The sequence below is a fragment of the Petromyzon marinus genome, chromosome 3, assembly GCF_048934315.1.
Source record: "Petromyzon marinus isolate PM22_M1 ecotype Great Lakes invasive population chromosome 3, UKy_Petmar_22M1.pri1.0, whole genome shotgun sequence".
In the NCBI taxonomy this organism is placed as follows: Eukaryota; Metazoa; Chordata; class Hyperoartia; order Petromyzontiformes; family Petromyzontidae; genus Petromyzon; species Petromyzon marinus.
The window spans coordinates 14,826,338-14,838,773 of record NC_133669.1 but is presented as its reverse complement, the minus strand read 5'-3'; positions in this window follow the sequence as shown (position 1 = coordinate 14,838,773).

The window sequence follows — 12,436 nt, the reverse complement described above, 5'->3', positions numbered from 1 at the left end:
GGCGTGCAAAGAATTACCCTCAGGCCCCCCAGGTCGTCCGCTTGGCCTTACAACCATGTGCTATGATGTTATTAAAACGCACTTTATCAAGAGGGCTCTGTTTAATTACGGCACTTATACAAATATCACATCCATTCATTTATTCATTCTAATCACTCAGAGCTAGAGCTATTGTGCATTGGCAGTCTGTTGGACGACCGCTTGTGTTACGATCGAAACGTCGTGATATTTCTATTCACTTTATTTTATTATTGTTTTTTTTCTATCTACGTGACTTTACTGAAAGAACCAAAGAATATGAATTCCTGCAGTCACGAAAGTTTTAAGTCAAAACTAATTCAGCATTTGCCACGACTGTTATACAACTGCTATTGCTTGTAACTGCGTTTTATTCATGAATGGGAATGTGGAAGTGGCACGAATTGTTCAAGCCGAAAACGGATTTATCCTGGGGTCGTCGAGCTCAGAGAGTACCTTTATTCATTGTTATCCAATGACTGATGTAGACTACCACTCGTGACTAAGCTCACAGTTGCTGTCAACGACATCAGTGATCTCAATCCAAGGTTTGCGCTGAGATTTTATACGAATTTAAGTACATTTTTGTTTTTTTTTCATTTCCACCAGGTGACTCAGGAATCAGACAGCTCCGCAACGAATCCGGGTTCCGATCACTCGTCAATGACCTGGGTTCCAAAGCGGAGTAAATGGATCATCCCAGCCCGCTCACCCATGACTACTCTGAAATTTATATAAAACATTTACAACGCCAGTTCGACTGCTACCCGTGATGAACATTTCTCTGCAGCAGGTCATGTGGGAAAGTGTACGTCTTGGTGTATCGATTAAAAAAAGTTAACTTGAAGGTGTCTCAGAAGTAGGAGGTCTAATGATGCAGTTCTGTGAACTTACCTTCTGCGGGTTGTTCTCTTACACAGCGTGATGCACCGCTCTGTGAGCTCATTGTTAATCTCGTGTCCCTGATAGGAGCGATGTGCGACACCCATCTTCATTGGGCGAGCCAAAGCAATTGGTGAAAATTACACATTCCTATGGCAGAAACCTGTCTTCTTATCCCGGTTAAGTCGATCTGCTATCACGGGGGTTTGAGCTCACTCCCTACTGAGGGTGCTTGCAGCTGGCTGCGGATTCTCGTGATCCTGCGCTTTCAAGGCAATGGGTATTCGCGGATCACAGAGAGATTTGTGGAACTCTCAAAACCTACTGGGCTGCGAGTTGGGCCAGGAGGCGAGAGTGCGGCAAATGGGCTCTTGCATCAATTTGTGCGGAGCAGATCGTTGTCTGTGACCCCATCGTTTCCATGGTGGGTTTCTTAGACATGGCAGCATGCATAATACATAATACAGGTTTGCTTGAAGTTTAAATGGCCAAACACTACATTGCAGGACCTTACTCACACTTAGAGGGGCTTGATTGGATTCATAAATGATATGAATGTTACCATCATCATTATTAGGAAACAATCTCTCAACTGGATATAAACATATACCAGGGTCATTACAGTCCGACTAGTGATCGATGTTAATCTTTTACCGTGTTTTGAGGCGCAAGAATCACTCATCTATGTTTGTGAGGTCATTACGTGAATTCACCCCTTCCACGCAGTCAAATGCGTGGGGCCATGAACAATCGATTCCTTAAAGCGTCAACATAAGTGCGTAACAAATATGAATTGAGTACGGGTTTTACCCTGTAACCATACAGTAAATATTTACGTCTCCAATTACGTCGTTTCGCAAATACGTCGTCATTTTATTATTACCACGGCCAGGTTTGCCTCGCCTCAACCCACACTTTCGCTGACAGCATCATCCGTCCTTTTGCGTACCCGTCGCCTCAGCCTTCACCTCCCCTGGTAAATTGCGTTGATTTACGTCGTTTCGATATTCGTCCTCGCATCTTTCAGGAGCGCATCACTTACGTAAACCGGGGTATTACATTTAAAAAGTTTCAGTTTGTTGGGTTTATAGTGAAAGCAAACTAAGGCCACGCTGTGTAAAGTTTAGGCTCCGGCTACCAGTCGCTCTCCCTGGCCTCTCTTAATCCCGAGGCATTGGCCACAGCCTTAGTCCACTGCAGATTATATGTCTGTTAAACACAGTGTTTCATGATGAGGATTTTTTATAATAACATTGTGAGTTAATTTTATGAAAAATGTCAGTCATTGCAATACAATCCCAACAATAACATCTGTAAATAACGTCGCTACGAACCGTAACGCCGGGTAGTGTGTGTATTGTTGCAATGTGTCATCCGGCAGAAATGTGAATTAATAAAAACGAAAAAATCAAAACTGTTACCATTGTGGATACACAGTGAACGAAAACGTCTATTTAATTTTTTTTTATTATTTTAATCAGATTTTACCACGTAAGACCCACTGAGCTACATAGCCCTTTTTTCAGAAGCGATCTAGCCACAAATGGTTCCTCGGTGATGTGGCTTATCATGTGGAAATTTATATTGGCCAAATAATATAAATGCATGTTTCTAAATGTGGAGGGAAAACCCGGAGGAACCTCAGAAAAATCCATGCGACCACGGGGAGAACATGCTACAAATATATAGGCATCAGGGTCGAGATCAAACCCATAACCTCCTGGAGACCCGGCAGGTGTTGGCAACAGAATCCGCAGATATTAATTCCAAGCGATGTCCCCCAAACTGTCGTGGATATCAGCGATGGAATGCGTCGACAGGGACTCATTTACGAATCCGAACTCATTCCTCACATTTACACCCTGGTTCGACGTTTCAAATCACCATGCCCATGACAATCTGAACTCGTGGCTCAACGAGTTTCATATGGTGAAATAAAGTAAATTAAATATATATATATTTTTAATTCGCAATGAGTAAACATTGCTGTCTAAAAAGAATAATCCAAGTGACGTGTAAAACTTGTATCACGACTAAATATAATCTTAGGTAAATTTTTAATCAGGTCTCCTTCCTTTTCCAATAAATGTATGTTGTATTTGAGACGCTGCTACTGTTGCTGCCGATGGTGACAACGATAGCGACGAAGGCTGTTCCAGAGTCAGGTGACACGAGTGATGGTTTTATTCCAGAGCAATCTCTCGTTTGAATGGACTCAAGTGACAGTGTCACCGTGAAAATGCTAGTTTATCTCTTCTCCATCGCGCATGCCTTCACCCCCACGTCCCTCGCCCGTCTCGCGCCTGTCTCTTCACACAATACCCGACTTCAGCGCTCGGTAAACGCTCCCGCCTGCGTTTCGCCCCGAGACAAGTCCGTACCCTGCCATTAGGGATCCCATCCCCCTCTCTCTCTCTCTCGGATGCCCCGCGTGACAGTGCGGCACGCCTCCCGCAGAGCACGAATACACGCGCGGCGTTTGTCTAAAACATCACGAATGTTACAACACGAGTTTGGGTACGATGTGAAGTATTTTGAATAAAGTTCGACGCAAAGAGGTTGGGGGGCTGCCCGGCGAACAGACAGGCCGAGCGCCCCGTGGTGAGACAGGTCTGGAAGTCTGCAAGTTCGGGTCGTCTCATGCTCGGCCCGCACTTAAAGAGATAACAGCGGCGGACGAACGATGCATCGCATTCTCTCTCGTTGTAAGCCGTGTCGTTTCTCAAAGACATCAGCGGTCATGATCTTCCTTCCATTTAGCTATGTCCATGTGATTACTTCATAACGTTGCATTAGATGCTCCCGGTTGCATCCAATTGTTCATATTCCTTGCCACTTAATTCACCGTCTTCCCTGGTTTCTTGTGGCACCTCTAATGTTCCTAGTAAAACACACAATTTAGATACTCACTTTCTTGCTTTCTCATTACGTGTCCAAGAAATCTAACTTGCCTTTCGATAAGTATGCATCGATTAACCTATAAGTTTACGCCCACGATAAGATGGTGTTGAATTGTACAACGAGGAATTATTGATGATATATGCAAAGGATATATTTGAATTGCTATACTGTCACATTTAGAAATTAATAGGGGGAGGGGTGGAGAGAAAAAAACTACAACCGAGTCACAATGAAACTGAGACGCGGTACAGCCGAGAATGTAACAACAAGATAGAGCAACATTGACTGTTGACTCAAATAGAGATCCCAAATTGTGACCATCGGGAATGGGATGGCACGGCCTGGCCATCGTGAGTGGCGTACCTTCAATTTAAATAATTTGCCGACTGACGCAGAGGCGTATGTGATCCCCTCGGATCGTCTGACTGTGTGAATGACTGGTGGCCCCAAGCCTAGTCGAACCCTGTTTAACAAGAAGCAAGTATTTTTTAAAAATATATATGTTTGAAAACTTTCCAACTAAGTTTGAATTCGCTTATGCCTGGGGATAATCGGTCCGTCGGTTCATCCGTAGCGGGTGGGAGCACAACGATGCTCTTAAAGATGACCTGATATGAACAAAGTATAACGAGTTTTCTTTTTTCTTTTAGTGGCTAACCCTATATATATTTTTTATATTTTTCTAAAATACTTGTTTCTTGAAAAAATCTATAGATTTTTTTACAACATCTGGAGAACCCGCGTCAGTGTCCCAGCCCTGCCGGCAAAGGGGCGCCCTCCCCGGCAGAGCCACTAGCCGAGCTCCGTGGTCTCGTTATGGGGGAGTGGTGGTGGCCACCTCGACTGCGACTGCCACGATGATGATGATGATGTGGCGACTGAAATACTTCCAAGGACAAACGCATACTGTTAAGGGTTACATAATCCATCTATATGCACGCTTTTTTGCCCATAGATTTTTTTTACAAGAATTGCTTCACAGCATATTGTTATCTTCGGCACATGTTTTGGTGATACTGCACTGGCAGTGGTGCACAATAATAATAATAAAAAAAACCTCAACACATTCATGCAATGCTATAAAGAAGAGCAAGTACCTCAAACGTCGCCTATTATATATTTTTTTTTCTTTTAAGGCTACAGATTTATTGTTAGGGTTACTGTGCTTGGATGGTTATAAGCAAGGCAGTCCAGACTTTAATAAAGTTGTCTTTGTATGTATTTGTTTTGTTACGGAGACAAGACCAAAAATTGATGTTTCTCCTGATATTCTGAGAACGTTCAATCGCTTGGCGGAGTTTATCTCTTCCACCAATGGGCATTTCCTTTGAATGCATGTTGAACTTTTTTCTACCCAGTGCTGGATAAACGCCTTCGCACATCACCACATTCGCTGACGATTCGTCTCGCGGTGCAGCGCGCGAGATGGCCTCGTCGCTCCATCTCCACGGCGGTGATCCCTCTCGCTGGCCCGTGCTCCCGCTTATGGCTGACATTCCAACGCAAGGCTCGTCCATCGGCTATTAACCCTTCTCGTGGTGTGTTCAATTTATTTCCTAAACATGTCTCTCACATGACATCAACATGCTTCTGATTTGTGCTTGTTTTATGGTCCAAGCGTTCCTAATTCTGTCTCTCACTGTTTTTTTCCCAGCATGCACTTCTCCATACTTCCATCATTGCAGACTTTTCAGTTTTTCTACCATGTTCCTTGTAAGAGGGCCTACAGTATTTCTGATCCATATGGCATGTAATATCCACTGATTGAAAGTTATTTTTCAGGCACATCAGTATGTTTAAAACAGTGTGTTCCAACCAGTTCTTACCTCCGTTTCATTACAATTTCCTTTAATAGTCGCCCAAGATATTTGCAAATACTTTATTCCAATTTCCTTTAATAGTCGCCCAAGACATTTGCAAATACTTCATTCCAATTTCCTTTAATAGTCGCCCAAGATATTTGCACATACTGTGTTTTCTGCCAGTCATGTCTCTCAAGATAACTTATTGTGCACGACTTCTGTTGGTTCTTTAGAGTTCTGTGTGCTCTATGTTTTGTTTAGAATTTTCAGCCCTTTGCATACCTGGCCTTTTCTTCAGCATACTCTCAGCGATTTCAGATAACTTGTCCTGTTTTTTTTATATTTTACCACTCACGTTTAGTACATTGTCCAATCCAATCTGATTTAAGTGGTGAGATGCATTTAATATTTATTTTCTTCTATCGTGTTCCTGGGTTGTAACAATCCACCGAACTCTCCGACGCGTTCAATTCCTTGGCTGTTACCCCATCATCATTCTTGACCATCGGTCATCATCCCTTCGAGCGACAATATCCGCTGAAATCCGTGTACCTTTATAAACAGTTTGAGTCGTGTGGTCAAAAGTATTATTGTCCGCTGTCCACAAGTTCAGTGTCTACACAACTCCAATCCGTGTGAACCAGCACGGTCTGTCCGCCTCTCCCTCTTTTCCAGTATTCTACCTTTAAACACAAATTAGGTTGTTAAACACTGCACGCGCGTGATGATTTAAAAAAAATATATTCCACGTGATTTAGAGAGCACTTGTTTCACGTTACGACATAGGCTTTGTGTGCGTGCGTGCGTACATAGGTGTACGCGTGGGTAGTGTAGTGTTGGGAGCTGCAGTGCAGTGGTTGACATGCTGCGCTACGAACCCAGCGACCAGAGATAGAATCCTGCTCACGGACAAGACCATCGAAATGTATTTTAATTGGTCCTGGGCCTCACCTAGGTCGACTCAGCCTCGAATGAGTACCTGGTGTTTAAACATCGCCACTAGGAAGACAAAGGCCGCCGAGCATGCTGCTGGACATCCACTACATCGTTTACAACACTTTACCCCAGGAGGCTGTGAAGGCTATGGGGGGGGGGGGGGGGATGGATCATTGTCTTTGAACGTGTGGGTCCCACGTGCCGGAGAGTGTATCACGATGTGTTAGCACACATCGTGATGCCTACACATTGTACACGTCGCGATGTGGTAGTACACATTGTACACATCGCGATGTGTTAGTACACATCGCGATGTCTACACATTGTACACATCGTGATGTCTACACGTTGTACACGTCGCGATGTGTTAGTACACATTGTACACGTCGCGATGTGTTATTACACATCGTGATGCCTACACATTGTACACATCGCGATGTGTTAGCACACATTGTGTACACATCGTGATGTCTACACATTGTGACTGGTCATAGAAATAGCTATGTTAAAGTCAAAGCCTACACATCCACAGAGGCACCTAGTGCATGGACGCCAAAGGGGCTGCAACAACTCAACTATCAAACAGTAAACCGATGTGAGAAAAAAAACCTAAGTCTAAATTACATCAATATAATAAATGTGCTCAATATATTCTTCAATAAGCAGAGCTATTAACAGCAACTGCACTAGGTGCCTCTGTGGATGCGTAGGCTTTGACTTTAACATAGCTATTTCTGTGACCAGTCACAAGCTAATCCCTCAACTGTTTCAATGTTAAATTCTCCTGTTTGATATGTAAACCCCTTTGTCAAGGTGCCTCACTTCTCTCAACCAGCTTAAAAGACGCTGCGAATCTTAGCAGTGTTCATTGTAGCTCTGTCGTCCCGACAGGTTTGTTCCTTTCACCTGAAGAAGGCCACTTGTGTTGTGGCCGAAACGTCGTGGGAATTTTATTGTTTTATTTTATTATTTTATTCTCATTCTACGTGACTTTACCGAAAGAACCAAAGAAGACAATATATTTGGTTTAACACGTAGGCTTTCACGACCAATTTTATTCATAATAAAGGTTTTTTGGGTTAGATCGCGTTATTTATAAATGTGTTCGTAACTCTCCACCACCCGACACGGCCAATCAGCAAAAAAAGTGTCACGTTGACAAAAGACAAATAGTTCACTACTTTAGCCCACCGGTGTGTTGAAGAGTGAATCCACAACATTTACAGTTTGAGTATGAGCAATATATATTTATTTATTTCTTATTGTGAGTTGGTGATGTCGAATGTCCTGCAGGGGATTTGTTTTGTGTTTGTTTAATTGAACCCTGACTCCGACAGCCCCTCATCTGGGTTTACCCTGCACACCTAAAATACCCTTAAAATACACCTCTGGGCCGTCAAGCGAAGCCGTTCGACTTCAGTGTAACAGCTGCTGTTGCTTTCAGTTGCCTAAACGCATCTTGCCTGCTATGGTTACACGGAGCATTTTTGTAGTTGTGGAATTTTTTAAACATGCGTGGTATCTGACACATATGCACGTACACACACACACACAAAGACAAAGATCGTACGTATAGCCTAGATACACTTTTCGGGAAAGTGCTGTTAGCGAGCACCAGTGCCACACTCAGCCTCCTTTCTTTTTTCCCTAGTGACGATGTTTACGCACTGCAGCAGGTACTCATTTGAGGCTAAGTCGACCTAGGGGAGGTCCAGGACCGGGTTTTGTTTGCGCAGTGCGCTAACCGCTGCACAGCACAACAAGACAAATATTCCTCGTATAGCCTAAACAGACGACTGGGGAAAAAGTGCTGTTAGCGAGCACCTATTAAAGGCAGTACATTACTGTTAATGAGCACCTAACGAGATGCACCTGTGATATGGGAGTGTGGCCACCAGTGCCGAATTAAGCTAGTGCGGGGCCTGTAGCATATGTTATAAAGGGGCCCGAAAAAAATAAATAAAAACACGTAAATATGAAAATACTCATGTTTTTTACTTGCATTGTAAAGTAATTGTATTTTTTCATTTGCTATACAGCCGTATACTACGACAAAGCGCTAACCTTAAACACCCAGTCGTTCATAAAAGTTGAAGGCGGTATAGTACTATAGTAATAGAGCAAGTGCAGAATCACTGAACCGGAATTGATAGCTTGAAAGCATTTAGCGCGGGGCCCTTGAAAGTGCGGGGCCTGTAGAATATGTCGCTACTTTTTGCTACTATAGGGTAATCCGGCACTGGTGGCAACCATGTCACAGGTCCTTATTGCCGCTCCATCATTACCGAACCAGGCACTCATATTAGGCTGAGTCGATCTCGATGAGTCCCAATAATCAAATGCCATTTGGCAAGGTTTAGATGGCACTCGCTACTGATGTTGCCTACTCACGGGTGGGAATAAAGCCCAGGTTGCCATGATCGTGAGCGCTGTGTGTGAACCACTGCACCAGCGCTCCACACGCGAACACGCGCACACGAGCTCATGCATTCCTCGTAATCTGGCCAAGTCTTGAACTCCAAAATATTTACCTCCCTATCGCATTTCCAAGGTAACCGGCTTCAACATCAACAGCGTTGTCACCCACGCGGGAGCTACAACTGGGCCATGGCCGCAGTCCCAAATTATCCGTAACTTGATCACGCGCTCCCGTTTATCCGGAATCCACAATTTACAGAGTCGATTATCCGTAACCTTGTATCACATACTCGATTACCTTGAAACTTCTAATTATAGAACAGATTATTTCTAAGCAGACATCATAGCCTATTCCCGTGTACGCATCCTCAGCACTATCACAGAGTCGATTATCCATAACCCAATATCACAAACTCTTGATGATCTGCAGAGTGCTCGATTACTCCACCACACACAACGGGCTTGTACCCGAGGCGCCCGCGTGTGTGTGTGCATATTGTGTTATTATAATCCGCGGTAGCTAATGAGAAATCCAGTGCCTTCCTCCACACACCGCGTCGGTGATGAAGTTCGACTGATCATCCGTAACCACTGCGGTAGCAGTTCAGATATCACTCGCCACTGATGTCATAAGTCGTGAGCGGGACTCGAACTCAGGTAACCAGATTCATAGGGTAGGTGCGCTAACCACTTGCCCCACGGTTCCATCCCAAGTGTGTGTGTACAGCAATTACCACGTCTAAATAAACAGTCGCTGCCTCACGCCTTAAACAAACAGTTGTGTCATCAAATGTCACATTTTCTTAGAGTTTAAAATGAAAATGATCCGCGTCATGCAACCAACGCTTAATCCGTTAATCCACACCCGAGTTGATTATACGTTTAGGTGGGACGGCCTTTCTGAAGACAAAGGTAGATTACTCTTTGGTTTTTTCGGTAAAGTCACGGAGGTAAAATAAAATAAAACTAAATTAAATCACGACGTTTCGGAGGCAACACAAACTTCCGTCTTCAGGTGGAATAGTCACAGCAGAATAGCTGTGACTAGTGGACAGCTCTGAGACAGCCGGGATTATATACAGGTTAAGGGGGGGGGGGAGCCAAGAAGGGACGTGGGTGGGGAGGAGGGCTGAGTTCAGCCGCCTTTTGTTATGCTGCAGGGGGTTCGGGGGGAGCGATGGCGCACTGCACAAAAGCGAGTACAGCCCCATTTATGTTAGAAAGCAATTATAAGGCACCTAAAGTTTGACATACAACCCACTGAGAGATGGAAATGGCTGTACAATTATAAGGCAGCTAATGTTTGACTTGATTTATAACATCTTTCCAATGGTTGCTCAATGTGAAACCATCCTCTCGGTTGAAGTTGTGTCTGTGTTTGTATATCTGGATGGCTTCATGGACAAATCTCTGGTAATAACCGGGAGGTTTGCAGGGAACTTTGGTATCAGAGAAAATAATGTCATGATAACCCGCTGTGTTGAAACAATGATCAGCCACGGCCGAAGAATTCGTTCTGCCGTGTTTCAAATCTGATTTGTGCTCGCGGATTCGGTCAGAAATATGTCGTTTCGTCTCCCCGATATAGCAGTCACCGCAGGTACAACTCAATTTGTAAACACCGGGGTACTGTAAGTCAGGAATGACATCCTTTACGGATGGGATCAGATCACGGATTTTGTGTACTGTATTGAACCGGACCTGGATCTTGTGTTTGTTTAGAATTTTGGAAATCTTTTTAGTAACGCCTGCTATGTATGGTATCGTGATGATTTTGATCGGAGTATCAGGTGGTTGTTTCTGTATAGTGGGAGAAACAGCTTGGTGGATGGTACGGTCAGAGTATCCGATCATCTTGAGGGCCAGATGTACATGTTTTAATTCACTGGCCAGGTGGTGTTGGTCAGAAATGCAATGATCCCTATGGTATAATGTTTTGATGAGAGAGTTCTTTTGAGTCGGGTGGTGGTGGGAATTAGGCTTCAAGTAGGAGTCTGTGTGGGTGGACTTCTTGTAAACAGAATGTCCCAAAGAGCCATCAGTCCTCCTCTCAAACAGAACATCCAGGAATGGCAGCTTGCCATCTTTCTCCACTTCCATGGTGAATTTGATGGATGGGCGTCTGGAATTAATGTGGTCTAGGAAATGGTTAAATGCTGGGAGGCCATGTGGCCAAATGACGAAAGTGTCATCCACATATCTCTTCCATAGGGAAGGGCGAAGGGTGGATGTCTGGATGGCGTCTGATTCAAATTTCTCCATAAAAACATTGGCTATCACTGGTGACAAGGGGGAGCCCATAGGGGTACCCTCATTTTGTTTGTAGAAGGTACCATTCCAGGTAAAGTAAGTATTGGTGAGGCAGTACCTAACCAGCGCAGGGACATCAGGGTTCAGTCCATGTTGGACCAAGTCTTCAATTGTTGTTATGGTGTCAGGTACTGGGACCTTGGTAAACAGAGAGACCACATCAAAGCTGACGAGGATATCTTCAGAGCACAGTATAATGTTCTTAACCATAGAAACCAATTGGTTTGAGTTAAGTACTGCTGAGGTGGTCTTGCCAGTGAAGGGACGCAGAGTGTCCGATAAAAAACAGGCTAGTTTGTAGGTAGGAGAGTTGATCGTGGGCACGATGGGTCGTAGTGGGGTACCTTCTTTATGGATCTTGGGAAGACCATAGAATCTGGGAGGTCTTGCAGCCGAGGGTTTTAGGGAGGGAAGTTTAGATGGTTCGATCAGGGAAGTCAAACTAGTGATGATCGTTTGATTTAAAGCTTTCGTGACTGCAGTGATTCCTATTCTTGGTTCTTTCGGTAAAGTCACGTTGAAGGGAAACAATATTGTTTGAAGGGAAACAATATTGTTTCCCTTCAACGTGACTTTCCCGAAAGAACCAAGAATATATAGTGATGATCTTTTTGGTTTTTATCGTTAGGCTGTTAGTAGGATCACTTTTAATGTTTGAGTAGCTTCCATCATTGAGTAGGCCCTGGATTTTGTTGTTGTATGAGTTTTTATCCATAATGACAGTGGCATTGCCTTTGTCGGCCGAGAGGATGACTATATCATCCCTCTTTTTTAAATTCGTGAGTTCAGAGCATTCGTTTTTGCTGATGTTGCTAATGGGTTTCTTAGCATTCTTAAGAATAGTGGCTATCTCAGCTCTTGCAACGTCTGCTTGGATGTGTCCTATGCCTTTGAGGGCTACATCGACCTGAGAGATGATATCCTCTACTGGTATATGTTTAGGGGTGACAGCGAAATTTATTCTTTTAGCCAGTACCGTTTTCAGATTGTCCAAAATCGGGATGTTACTCTGATTATATTTTGACCGAATCCGCGAGCACAAATCAGATTTGAAACACGGCAGAACGAATTTTTCGGCCGTGGCTGATTATTGTTTCAACACAGCGGGTTCTCATGACATTGTTTTCTCTGATACCAAAGTTCTCTGCAAACCTCCCGGTTATTACCAG